The sequence below is a fragment of the Lolium rigidum genome, chromosome 1 (assembly GCF_022539505.1).
Source record: "Lolium rigidum isolate FL_2022 chromosome 1, APGP_CSIRO_Lrig_0.1, whole genome shotgun sequence".
NCBI classification, from domain to species: domain Eukaryota; kingdom Viridiplantae; phylum Streptophyta; class Magnoliopsida; order Poales; family Poaceae; genus Lolium; species Lolium rigidum.
Window position 1 is genome coordinate 128,573,660 of NC_061508.1, and position 13,795 is coordinate 128,587,454.

Below are 13,795 nucleotides of genomic sequence, written 5' to 3' on the forward strand. Positions count from 1 at the left end.
GTGCTCTATCTCGATTGGTAGTACTGCTTCTGCTCCATGTACCAGAAAGAACGGAGTTTCCTGTGTCGCTGTATTTGGAGTTGTTCGGATGCTCCACAACACACTTGGTAGTTCTTCAGGCCAGGTATGTCGAGCTTTTTCTAGTGGTCCTAGCAAGCGCTTCTTGATGCCATTGCGAGATGATGCCATTGGCTTTCTCGACTTGCCCATTGGTTTGAGGGTGTGCAAGCGATGCAAAGTTCAGCTTGATACCCACCTCTTCGCAATAGTCTTTGAATTCATTGGACGTGAAGTTGCTTGCCGTTGTACGTGACGATGCTTTGTGGGGCACTCCAAACCTGAAGACAAGGTCTTTTATGAATTTTACTGCGAGATGCTCCGTCATGGTGAATTTATCGGCTTTGCTTCTATCCACTTTGTGAATTTGTCGACAGCTACTAGCATGTATTCCTTTCCTCCTGGCGACGATTTGTGTAACTTGCCAACCATGTCGAGTCCCCATTGTGCAAAGGGCCATGACAAAGGTATTGGTGCTAGCTCTGCTGCTGTGGAGAGTGAGGTTTTGCGGCAAACCTTTGACACGCGTCGCAAGTTCGTACTATGTCCTTAGCGTCCTCTATTGCTGTCAACCGGTAGAATCCTGCCGAAAAACTTTGGCTGCGATAGCTCGACTACTTGCGTGGTGGCCACATATTCCTTCATGTACGTCCTTTAGAATTATTCTTCCTTCTTCGGGTGTAACGCACCTTTGCAAAGCGCCTGAAATACTTCGCTTATATAATTCTCCTTTAACCACCGTGAAAGCTTTGGAGCGTCGGATTACTCGCCTTGCCTCAAGCTTGGATCATCCGGTATTTCTTTCCTGAGGATATATGATATGTATGGCTGCATCCATGGTATACTGTATTACTAGGACCAGGTCTTGCTCTTCTTCTTCTTCCTCTTGCTTCTCCTTGATAGCCCCAGGGTTTCTTCTCCTTCTTTTTTGATTTTGTCGTCTCGGTAGATCTCTCTGTTATCTCCTCCCAAAATACACCTGGTGGGGCTGCAAGGCACCTGCGACCCGATGTTTGCAAGAACGTCGGCTTCGTCGTTGCTCAATCTGCTAATATGTTTTACTTCGCATCCATCGAACAATTTCTCGAGCTCATTGTACACCTCCTTGTATGCCATCATGCTATCATTGGCTAGCGTCACATTGGTTCATAACTTGCTGAGCTACCAAGCGTGAGTCGCCAAAGATTTTTAGTCGAGTTGCTCCACGGTGCTTTCGCCATCTTCATCCCGTGTATGAGAGCCTCATATTCCGCTTCATTGTTAGATGCGTTAGGGAACGTCATCCGAAGGATGTACTTCAACTTGTCGCCTTCGGGTGATATGAGTACTACTCCTGCGCCGGCCCCCTCAAGCCTCTTGGACCCATCGAAGTTCATAGTCCAGGTTCTCGATAAATCTGGGGGTCCTGTACTTTGTAACTCCATCCACTCTGCGATGAAGTCTGGTAGTATTTGCGACTTTATTGCTTTTCTTTTTCATACGTGATGTCCCGAGGGAAAGTTCTATTCCCCAAAGGGAGACACGACCAGTAACTCACGGGTTGTTCGGTATATTTGACAAAGGAGCTTCATTGACCACTATGATCGGGTGTGCCGAAAAATAGTGGCGCAATTTTACGTGCTTGTCGTGAACACTCCATATGCTAGCTTTTGGTGCGAGGGTACCTTTGTTTTGAGGGAGACAAGACTTCGCTCACGAAGTATGCTTGGTCGCTGTACTCCATGGATTTTCCCTTCTTCTTCTCTTTCGACAACTAACACCGAGCTAACCACTTGGGGTGTGGCTGCAATATACAGCGGGAGAGGTTCCTTTTCCTTTGGAGCCACCAGGATTGGTGGTGTCGATATTTTCGCTTCAAATCCTCGAAAGCTCTATCGGCTTCTTCGTTCCATTGGAATTTATCTCCTTGTTTGATCGGCGCATAAAATGGTAACGCTTTTTCTCCTAACACAGCGACGAATCTGCTCAAAGCTGCGACTCGCCCGAGTTAGTTGCTTGTATTTCTTTCAACTTTGTTGGCTTCCTCATTGTTACTATGGCTTGTATTTTGTCGGGATTTGCTTCAATCCCTCTTGCTGAAACTAGAAACCCCGAAGTTCTCCTGTTGGGACGCCAAAGAACACTTCGTCGGGTTCGGCTTAAGGCGAGAATTTGTCGAGGTTGTCAAAAGTTTCTTTGAGATCCTCGATCAGCGTTGTCCCCTTTTTTGATGTGATGACGACATCATCGATGTATACTTGCACGTTTTTCCCGATCTGTGTTGCTAAACATTTACGCATCATCCTACGATATGTTGCTCCCGCGTTTTTTAGACCGAAGGGCATTGTCTTGTAGCAAAACACGCCGTACGGTGTAATAAACGCTGTCTTGGCTTCATCATCTTCTTTTAATCTGATCTGGTTATAACCTGAGTATGCATCCAAAAAGGAAAGACGTTCACGGCCTGCCGTGGAGTCGATGATTTGATCGATCCTTGGGAGGGAAAGTGATCCTTAGGGCAATGCTTGTTTAGACACGTGAAGTCGACGCACATGCGAAGGGCTGTCGTGTTTTTCTTCGGCACCATCATCTGGGTTAGCTACCCATGTGGCTTACGTAGATATCTCTACGATAAAACCAGCTTCCTCTAGTCGATTTATTTCGATAGCATGGATTTGCGGTTTGGTTCGAAAACGCCGCAAAGGTTGTCGATTGGTTTCATTGTTGGATCCAAATTTAGGTGGTGCTCGGCAAGTTCCACGGGTACTCCTGGCATGTCCGCTGGACACCATGCGAAGATTTTCCAGTTCTCACGGAGGAACTCGACGAGCGCGCTTTCCTATGCGATATCCATGTTGTTTGCAATGGATGTCGTCTTTTTTGGATCTGTCGGGTGAATCTGCACCTCCTTGGAATTTTTCTCTGTGTTGAAAGTTGATTCCTTGTTTGGCCTTCCGACGTACGGCGGTGCGTCGTAATCGAGTCATGCTCTTCGACGCCAAGTATTCCGCTTGCATCCCGAAGGTTTCGACAATCGATGGAAATCCTTGTCGCACTTATCGGCTAAAGCGAAACTCCCTTTGACCGTGATTGGTCCCTTGGGTCCAGGCAATCTCCATAACAGGTATGTATAGTGTGAGTACTGCCATAAATCTAGCGTATGCTGGTCGTCCCAACAAAGCGTGGTACTCGTGATGGGAAATCCACGACTTCAAACTCCGGCTTCTCGATTCTATAATTTTCTCGGGTTCCAAAGCTGAACGTCGAGGTTGATCTTCCCCAATGGGTAACTTGGTTTTTACGGTGTGATGCCGTGGAACCTTGTGTACGTTGGCTTCAGGTTTGCTAAGGATATGTTCATCTTCCTCAATGTATCTGCGTACATGAGGTTTAGGCTGCTGCCGCCATCTATGAATACTCGAGAAACGTCAAATCCTGCGATAGCTGCGCGGCGGAATGAGTGCTGACTGCCCTGGTCGAGGAACCTGCTGCGGGTGGTCCGCTATGGTGAAGCCGATGTCTTGTACTGACCAATTGAGGTACTCAAGCTGTTGGTGGAGGCATTTTCTCTGCCATGAACACCTGTCGCGATATTACTTTTTGAGCTCTATTGGATGGCCTTCCCTTCCGAATCATCGACACCTGCTCCGTTGGAGTTAGGATCAACATAGGGTGGTGGTGCTTGGTGCTGCCGCTATTCCGAGCTGGTGTTGATTGCCTTACTGTAATCGCGGGAGGTGGCGGTAGATGAATTTCGCTCCTAGGCTCCCGAGGGTTTCTCCGTGCTTGCTCGTGCGTGAGCGTTTTCGCACATCTGAACATTGCTTGGAAATTTCGACAATCTTTCGCAGGTGTCTCGACTGTCTTTTCCCATTGCTATCGAGGAAAAAATGCATCTGGCACGGTCCGTTCAGCATTTCTTCGGGAGACATAAAAGGTCGTGGAAACCTTGGCCCACTATTTTGCATGTTACGGGAGTCGTCCCTATTATCGCCTCGCTGCTCATTGCTTCTCTGATAATCATCTCTGTTGCTTGCTCCTGTATTTGACCGAAATCCGCCGAAATTTGCCACAGGGCGTCGTAATTCCGATGCCGTCGAGGAAATCGTCGCCTCGTCGATAATTTCGACTACGGTCCTCCTCCGGCGACTGTGTCGTTTATTGTGGACAGCGTCTTCTCCGTCTGCCCATCTATTTGCTATCTCCATCAACGCGGATCTTGTTTTTGGATTGGTCCTTCCCAAGTCCTCGACAAAATCTCCGCGCTCGATTCCTGCGACAAACGCATCTATTGCTCTCTCGTCAGATATATTTTCTGCCGAGTTTTTTATGATGTTCCACCTTTGGATGTATTTTCTCATTGACTCATCTGGCTTTTGTCGACACGCCCTCAACTCTTCCAACGATGCGGGCTTCTTGCATGTGGATCTAAAGTTCTTGACGAAAACGTCCTCGAAACTTTCCCAGTTGTCGATAGATCTCGGCGGAAGTTTTTTGATCCAAGATCGAGCGGCTCCACTTAAGTGCACCTGAATACTTTGCATCGCTGTTGCTCTAGTTCCTCCGAGTTAGCTTCACCGTCTCGAGGTAATCAATTAACCAGTCCTCCGGGTCTTGCAAGCCGTCGAACTTTTGAAGTGATCGGGTAACTTGAATCCCGAGGGGACTCGAGTTTTTCGGACTCTTCTCGTGAAGCACGGTAGACCACACATATCCTCGTCATTAAGCTCCGGGGACTGCCGATGATCTCTTCTGCTTTGCCTTGCTCTATCGACCCTCGCTTGTGCTCCTATGTCTCTTGCTCCACTTGGTCCTTCGGAGCTGCCGCCGTTCGTTGCCGCAGGTCGTGGACTATTTTGCCTTGCTTGCTCCTTCGGGAGGCGTTGCTACGAACAGCTGTCCCCATAGCTCCAACTCCTGCCAATGCCATGTTGTATAGTGTTTCCCTTGGATCTCACGGGGGCGGCTTGGATGCGAGGATGTAAGCTTGTGTCGCCATATATCCAGCTTACGGTGTCTTAGGGATAATATTTCCTCTTGTATCTATCGTCATAAAGGACATGTCGAGGTTTTGAACCAAGTACTCTCTTTACGCTTCGGGTATGTGTTGTAGCCTTGATCTTCCTCCGTTCAGAGCCTCCCTGTGGCTATCACCCGAAATTCTAGATTGTCCACTTAGATCTGCCCTTCTCCTGCTGGATGCGAAGCTGCCTCCTTTCTCCTGTTTAGCTCAGCTGTCATGCTTTTTCTATTTCTCGGGCGGTTCGTGCGAGCATATATTGATAAGCTTGCGGTTCTTGAGCTGTAGCTGTTGTCGTCATTGGTTACGAACCATCTATGGCTTTTGCCGCTCTATCCCAGAGCTGCTCGTGGAAGTTGAACTCGACACGTGGTGTGGGCCCGACGTATTTAGTGCCCATACCTCTCCTTAGATCCGAGGGATCGACAAAAGGATTTCCCAATTGATCGAAAGCCTCCGATGTTTCCTCTTGATCTTCGATAGCATAAATCCGATGATATTTTGTACTCGGATCTATGTTGGGTTCGGTGACATCATTGTTGAGATTGATGAAGACCTTGCCCACTGTGAGAGATTTGTCGATGAAGTTGTAACTGTCGACATCACTTGAGCCATCGCTTATATATGAGTCCGCGGATGACCCAAACGATGCGTTGCTGAAGATCTTGGCGAGTTTCTCTCTTGCTCTGATGCTGACGTAGCGTGTTGCCGAAGTTTCTTCTTCTGACTCAGTTGATGATGCATAGCTTGAAAATTCAGAATCGACCACCGATGATCCCAACGAAATCGGAATTTCGACACGATACGATCCTTCCTTCTCGACGCGAAAGTGGAACCTTCCGAACGTCATCTCCAAGGGCTCCGCCAGATACGCATATGCATCCAAACGGGAGGGTGGGTGAGGAACAAAATCAACAGGACCGGTAGCGATCCGTTTACCTCGATCCATAGTGTTGCTCCCGGTTGACGATGTCGAAGATCTTGAACGTGCCATCGAGATCAGATCCTTACGCCTCTAATTCCCACAGACGGCGCCAATTGACAAGGGATTTACTTGTCAATGCCTATGGATTATAGGCTAGGGTTTAGTTAGAAGTAGAGGGCAAGTAGATCTCGAAGGTTTCAGCCGAAAAGTACTCGACGAATATGAAAACTAGGGTTTGCAGACAATGATTCGATGATCTTCTCGTCCCTCGACCCCCCTTTATATAGGTGGAGCCGAGGGATTCGTGCTATACAAGGATTACATAGTCCGGGACGGTTTCTAACTCATCCCGCCAGATTACAAATAACACTTCCTATTACAACTCTATCTTTTCCTTAAATACATCTTGGGCTCTCGAGTCTTCTTATTCTCCGGGTAGTGGGCCTTCAATAAACCCCGGGTACTATATTAGGCAGGCCCATTTGGGATGCCTATGTCACTATCCTCCAAATGTTGCTGCAAAGGATTGTTAGGAACAAGAACAATAGATGCACACTGCTCCATTTTAAAATCATTACTAGGCAAATCAGCTTTATAAGGAGTTTTAGTAAATTTAGAGAAGTTAAACTCATAAGATTCACCAGCAAATTTAGTCAAAATTTTCTCTTTCTTGCAATCTATAATAGCTCCACAAGTATTTAGAAAAGGTCTACCAAAAATAATAGGACAATAATCACTAGCAGCGAGAACCAAGTACCAAAAAGTCGACAGGATATTTAATCTTACCGCATAAAACTTCCACATCTCGGACAATACCAATTGGTGAAATAGTTTCTCTATTAGCCAGCTGAATAACCACATCAATATCTTCAAGTTCACAAGAATCAATTTCGTGCATAATCTCCGTGTAAAGCTCATATGGAATAGCACTAACACTTGCACCAATATCACATAATCCATAATAGCAATGATCACCAATTTTAACAGATAGCATAGGAACACTAGCTTGTTTGGGTTTATTAGGATGTGAAACAATATTAGAAGCATCTTCACAGAAAATAATATGACCATCCTCAACATTTTCGGTCACAAGATCTTTAACTATTGCAACTAGCAGAGTTCAATTTTTATTTGTTCTTCGGGTTCTCTAGGTTTCTTTTCACTTTTATGAACCGCACTATTTATAACAGAGTACTCTTTCATTTTAGCAGGGAAAGGAGTTTTTTCAATATAAGCTTCGGGAATAACACGATCAGCAGTTTCAATTACAACACACTTATTAATAGATGAATCTATTTTATCTTTATATGGTTCATGATACTTATCAAAATTCTTCTTAGGCAATTCATAATGAGAGGCAAAAGCTTTATAAAGATTTACAGCAACTTGGGAATCAAGACCATATGTAGCACTCATATTACGAAATAAATCAGTATCCATAAAAGCTTCAATGCATTTATAATCATAAATTATACCCGATTCTCTATCCTTGTCGTTCTCCCAACCTTCAGTATTTTCTTGGATTCGATCAAGAAGGTCCCTTTTAAACTCTTCTTTGTTGCGTGTAAATGATCCAGAACAAGAAGTATCCAGCAAAGTCTTGTCTTGAAAAGAAAGTCTTGCGTAGAAGTTATCAATAATAACATTACCAGGAAGCTCATGAATGGGGCATTTGAGCATTAAAGACTTCAATCTCCCCCACGCTTGGGCAATACTTTCTCCATCATGAGGCCAAAAATTATATATGCGATTCCGATCCTTATGAATTTCACTTGGAGGATAGAACTTAGAATAAAACCGGGGCACAATATCATTCCATTCAAGAGAATCCCCATTATCCAGTAATTTATACCAATGCGCCGCCTTACCGGCCAGCGATAAAGAGAATAATTTCTTCCTCACTTCATCCATAGCAATACCTGCACATTTGAATAACCCGCATAATTCATGCAAAAACAGCAAATGATCACCGGGGTGGACAGTTCCATCCCCTTCATAGCGGTTATCCATAACACGTTCAATAATTTTCATAGGTATTTTATATGGTATCACTTCCTCACCTGGCGCCTCATCTACTACCGTTGCAGTAGTAGTAGATTTCCCAAATAAAATTGAAGAGAAGATCTCTCCATAATGACTTATGGCAGCAGGCAGAAATAAAATCAGCACAACAGTAGAGGTTTTCCTTACCAATTCCACTTACCAATAGCGCTTCACTCCCCGGCAACGGCGCCGGAAAATAGTCTTGATGACCCACAAGTATAGGGGGTGTATCGTAGTATCTTCGATAAGTAAGAATGTCGATCCCAACGAGGAGCGAGAAGGTGTTGACAAGCAGTTTCGATGAAGGATTCACTGTAAATGCTCACAGACAAGTATTCAGGGGGTTTTGATGTAACAGTTGAATAAAGTACGAGTATGTAAAGTGCGAGAGTAATAATTGCAGCGAGTGGCCCAATCCTTTGTAGCACAAAGGACAAGCCGGTTTGTTTACTTATAATGACCAAACGTTCTCGAGGACACATGGGATTTTAGTCTAGTGCTTTCGCTTCATACGGCTAAATAATCTTCATTGTTATGATAAGTGTTGTGTGGGTGAACCTATGCTAATGTACCGCCCTTCCTAGGACTAATACATACTTGTGATTATACCCCTTGCAAGCATCCGCAACTACAAGAAAGTAATTAAGAATAAATCTAACCACAGCCTTAAACTGCGAGATCCTGCGATCCCTCCTGCATCGATATACCAACGGGGGTTTAGGTTTCGTCACTCCGGCAACCCCGCAATTAGCAAACGAATACAAGATGCATTCCCCTAGGCCCATAAATGGTGAAGTGTCATGTAGTCGACGTTCACATGACACCACTAGAAGAATAACACCACAACTTAAATATCACACCATTGAATATTACTCAACCATAGTTCACTACTAACATTTAGACTTCACCCATGTCCTCAAGAACTAAACGAACTACTCACGAGACATCATATGGAACATGATCAGAGGTGATATGATGATGAATAACAATCTGAACATAAACTTGGTTCAATGGTTTCACTCAATAGCATCAACAACAAGTATAGATCGATACCGGGAGAGTTTCCCCTATCAAACAATCAAGATCAAACCCAAATTGCTACGGTGGTGACGGTGTCCAGCGGTGATGACGGCGGTGATGATGGTGGAGATGATGATGATGGTGATGGTGATGATGTCCAGCTTCACGTCGGTGACGATGGCGTCGATTTCCCCCTCCCGGAGGGAATTTCCCCGGCGGATTCCCGCCCGCCGGAGAGCTCTTTTCTCTCCGGTGTTCTCCGCCCCGCGAGGCGGCTGTAACTCTTCGTGAGGTACCCCTTCGGCTTAGGTTTTCGGGACGAAGGATTTCGCGAAGAAAAGGAGGCGAAAGGGGCGTGGGCCCTCCACACCACATGGCGGCGCGGCCAGGGCCTGGGCCGCGCCGCCCTAGGGTGTGGGCCCACCCTGGCTCCTCCTGGCTCCTCCTTCTGGCTTCCTCCGTCATCTTGAAAAATAGGATTTTTGGTATAATTTTCTTCCACAGGTGATCTTCCGAAATATTGCCTTCTGACGGTGCTTTTTCCAGCAGAATCCTGGCTCCGGTGCTTGATCCTCCAATAATGATGAAACATGCAAAATAGATGAAATAACATAAGTATTGTGTCCCAATATGAAATATATCAATGAATAACAACAAATTATGATATAAAATAGTGATGCAAATTGGACGTATCAGTGGCCATCGATTTCAGAGATCTCAACAGAGCCACCCCTAAGGACGAATATCCGATGCCTGTGGCAGAGACACTGATCAATGCAGCTGCTGTCCACAAGGTGTTGAGCTTCATGGATGGCAACGCCGGCTACAATCAAATCTTCATGGCTCCAGAAGATATACACAAAACCGCATTCAGAGTACCAGGGGCGGTCGGCTTGTTTGAATATGTAGTAATGACCTTTGGATTGAAGAATGCTGGCGCAACGTACCAACGAGCCATGAATTATATATTTCACGATTTGATCGGTAAGTTGGTGGAGATCTATATCGACGACGTCGTAGTCAAATCGGTCTCCATGGGGGGACACTTGGATGATTTACGACGCGTCCTAGACCGAACTCGGAAGTTCGGACTGAGAATGAACCCGAAGAAGTGTTCCTTTGGTGTGACGGCTGGTCAGTTCCTAGGTTTCCTGGTTCATGAACGGGGAATTGAAATCGGCTTGAAGAGTCAAGAGGCGGTGCGCACCATGCAGCCGCCCACCACGAAGAAGGAGCTCCAACGTCTCATTGGCAAGATTAATTTTGTCCGACGATTCATCTCCAATCTGTCAGGACGAATCGAGCCATTTATGGCACTGGTGAAGACCAAGTCTGACGACGAATTTTACTGGGGGGCAGAACAGCAGCAGGCGTTTGATGAAATTAAAAGGTATCTGACGACACCGCCTGTGCTAGTTCCGCCCCGGCAAGACAAGCCGTTCTACATCTACCTATCAGTGGCCGACACGTCCATTGCCTCGGTGGTGGTGCAACTCTACGAGGGCGTCGAAAGGGTCGTTTTCTACCTTAGCAGAAGGATGTTGGACGCGGAAACAAGGTATCCTGAGGTCGAGAAACTGTTTTTTACCTGCATCAAGCTGCATCACATCCTGTTGACGGCAGAGATCTTCGTCATATGCAAGTCGAATGTGGTCAAGCACATGCTGTCGGCCCCTGTGTTGAAAGGCCGACTGGGTAAGTGGATGTTTGCGTTGTCGAGACTCGATCTCCGGTATCAGCCTGCGAAAGCGATCAAAGGGCAAGCGTTGGCCGATCTTATAGCTGAGCGAATCAGTACCAATATAGCGGCACTATCTATACGTGCATGGGCTATGTTCTTCGACGGATCGGCTTGCAACGACGGTTGCGGCATCGGCATTCTGCTCGTGTCGCCTCGGGGGTCAGAGTACTCCTTCTCCATCAGACTATCTACCCCTTGCACCAACAACGTAGCAGAATATGAAGCGGTGCGCAAGGGGATGGAGTTGCTATTGGAAGCCGGGGCAGAGGCAGTAGAGCTTTTTGGGGACTCCAAGTTGGTGATTAACCAGCTCACGGACGAATATAAGTGCGAGAGTGAATCGCTTTTCCCATATTGGATGGAATGCCGTGAGTTGATGACACGGTTTCGGTACATCAACTTTAATTGGGTCCCAAGGTCCCAGAACGTCGAGGCCAACAATCTCGCACAGATGGCGTCAGGCTACATAGACATACCTGACAGTTCAGAAGTTCAGGTACAATTCCTGGAGCAGGATGACTGGAGAACCGATATCTTCAATTATTTGAAGGATTCGGCTCGGGGGGCACCCAAAAGGATAAGATACAAGGCCATGAAATATGTCCTCATAGGAGATGACATGTTCTACAGGACGTTGGAAGGATTACTACCCAAATGCTTAGGACCAACGGAGTCTAATCGGCTCTTGCATGAGGTACATGAAGGCGCCTGTGGGACTCACCAATCGGCCCAGAAGATGAAGTGGTTGATCCGACGATCAGGGTTTTATTGGCCTACCATGCTAGAAGACTGCTTCAGCTACTACAAGGGGTGTCAAACATGTCAGATGTTCGGGAAGATCCAGATGGTACCCGCATCTGCAATGAACCCTATCATCAAACCTTGGCCATTTCGAGGTTGGGGCATGGATATGATCGGCAAGATACACCCTCCGTCAAGCAAGAACCACGAATGGATTCTGGCCATTACAGATTATTTCACCAAATGGGTGGAGGCCGTTCCCATGAAGAAAGTAAAATCGGAAGATGTGATCCGGTTTGTCAAAGAACATGTTATTCATAGGTTCGGGATTCCCCAAACCATCACGACCGATGGAGGTTCGGTCTTTGTCTCTAAGGAGTTCAGAAAGTTCTGCGACGACATGGGAATTAAGCTAATCCGATCATCGCCATATTACGCCCAGGCCAACGGGCAAGCCGAAGCATCCAATCAAAGCTTGATTAAGCTAATTAAAAGGAAGATTGAGGAGAACCCCAGGGGGTGGCATGAGACGTTGTCAGAAGCTTTGTGGGCCTATCGCATGTCATGCCATGGAGCTATAAAGACTTCGCCGTACCAGCTTGTCTATGGACAGGAGGCCGTATTACCGTGGGAGATCACGGCCGGATCGAGAACGTGTTACGTTTCAGAATGACTCGACGCTCGAAGAATATGCAACCCGATGAGTGACACTATTGAGGATGCAACAGAACTTAGACTTTGGTCGCTAGAGAAGATTAAAGAAAATAAAGCCGGAGTAGCTCGGGCATACAATAAAAAGGTGAGACCAAAGGAGTTTCGAGGTTGGCGATTTAGTATGGGAAGCCGTGTTGCCATTAGGAACAAGGGATAAAGCATACGGCAAATGGTCTCCTAATTGGCACGGTCCTTACAAAGTCATCCAAGTTTTGAAGGGCAATGCCTATATGCTTGAACAATTGGATGGTGTGAAGTTCCCAGTGGCTGTCAACGGCCAACATCTCAAGAAGTATTTCCCAAGCATGTGGGAAGATAGGCAGTAATATGTGGAGGCCGATTTTTAGATCGGCCAGTAAAAAAAAAGAGAGAGAAAAAGAGGGAGAAATCACAGCCGATGTACGGACATCGACTTGAGAAAACATGTGGAAATAACAGTGTGCTAACAGCCGATGCGCAGGCATCGACTTCAGAATAGTAAAGCCGATGCATGGCCATCGACTCTAGCGAAACAAGCTCAATCCAGATCATAATGTTTGGGATAAGTTCCTGGTGGATTGTTGAGAGTTCAATCTGCACGTTCATGATGGTTCGGGCAGGGTCAGACCTGCTGGGCTGTACGGTTAGGCAACGATTTTCTTGCCTCGAATTGCTTTGAAAGTGCGAGCCAATGCCTCGTCATTGGCTCTTTTCACGACGATCTTGATGTGACGATCGGCAAAGTCGACAAGGAAGCAAGATTCGTTGGGGGAGGAGCCGATTGCTCAGGGAAAGCAGGAGCCAAGGCACGGAGTGTTTCGCTGGTGGGTAACCTTCGAGGGAGTCATCATCGTCATCCTCTACCTTCCCCGAGAAATCGTCGAGATGAAGTTTTTGCCGATGACTAAGGAGTTGAGAAGATTAGAGGTCATGATAAAGGATGCTGCAACAGTTCCGCTCTGCCATGACATGTCCCGGCGAAAGAGAAGCATAATGATTTTGGAAATGTCATTTCCAAAACCAGGGGGGCATGTGTTATCACCAGAATTTGACCAAGTCAGAGGTGGGCCGCGATTGAAGAAGGAGTTAAAGATTATATACGGAAGAAGTACATGAATCGGCCTTTTATACCAAATTGGGCTAGTTTGCCTTTGTATCATGTAACATATTAGATCGCATCTTAGATTAGAAGATAGAATTTTACCCGTGCACGGTTTAGTGCACGCCCACATTAGAAAGTCCCCTGGACTATAAATATGTACCTAGGGTTTATGGAATAAACAACAACCAACGTTCACCCCAAACAAATCTCGGCGCATCGCCAACTCCTTCGTCTCGAGGGTTTCTACCGGTAAGCACCATGCTGCCTAGATCGCATCTTGCGATCTAGGCAGCGTAATGCCTATCCACGTTGTTCATGCGTTGCTCGTCGTTGAAGCCTTTTTGATGGCGAGCAACGTAGTTATCTTAGACATGTTAGGGTTAGCATTGTTCCTCGTATAATATGCTATCGTAGTGCGACCCTTGCATGTCTAGCCGCCCTTACACCTATCTTAGGTGTAGGGGCGGCACCCGC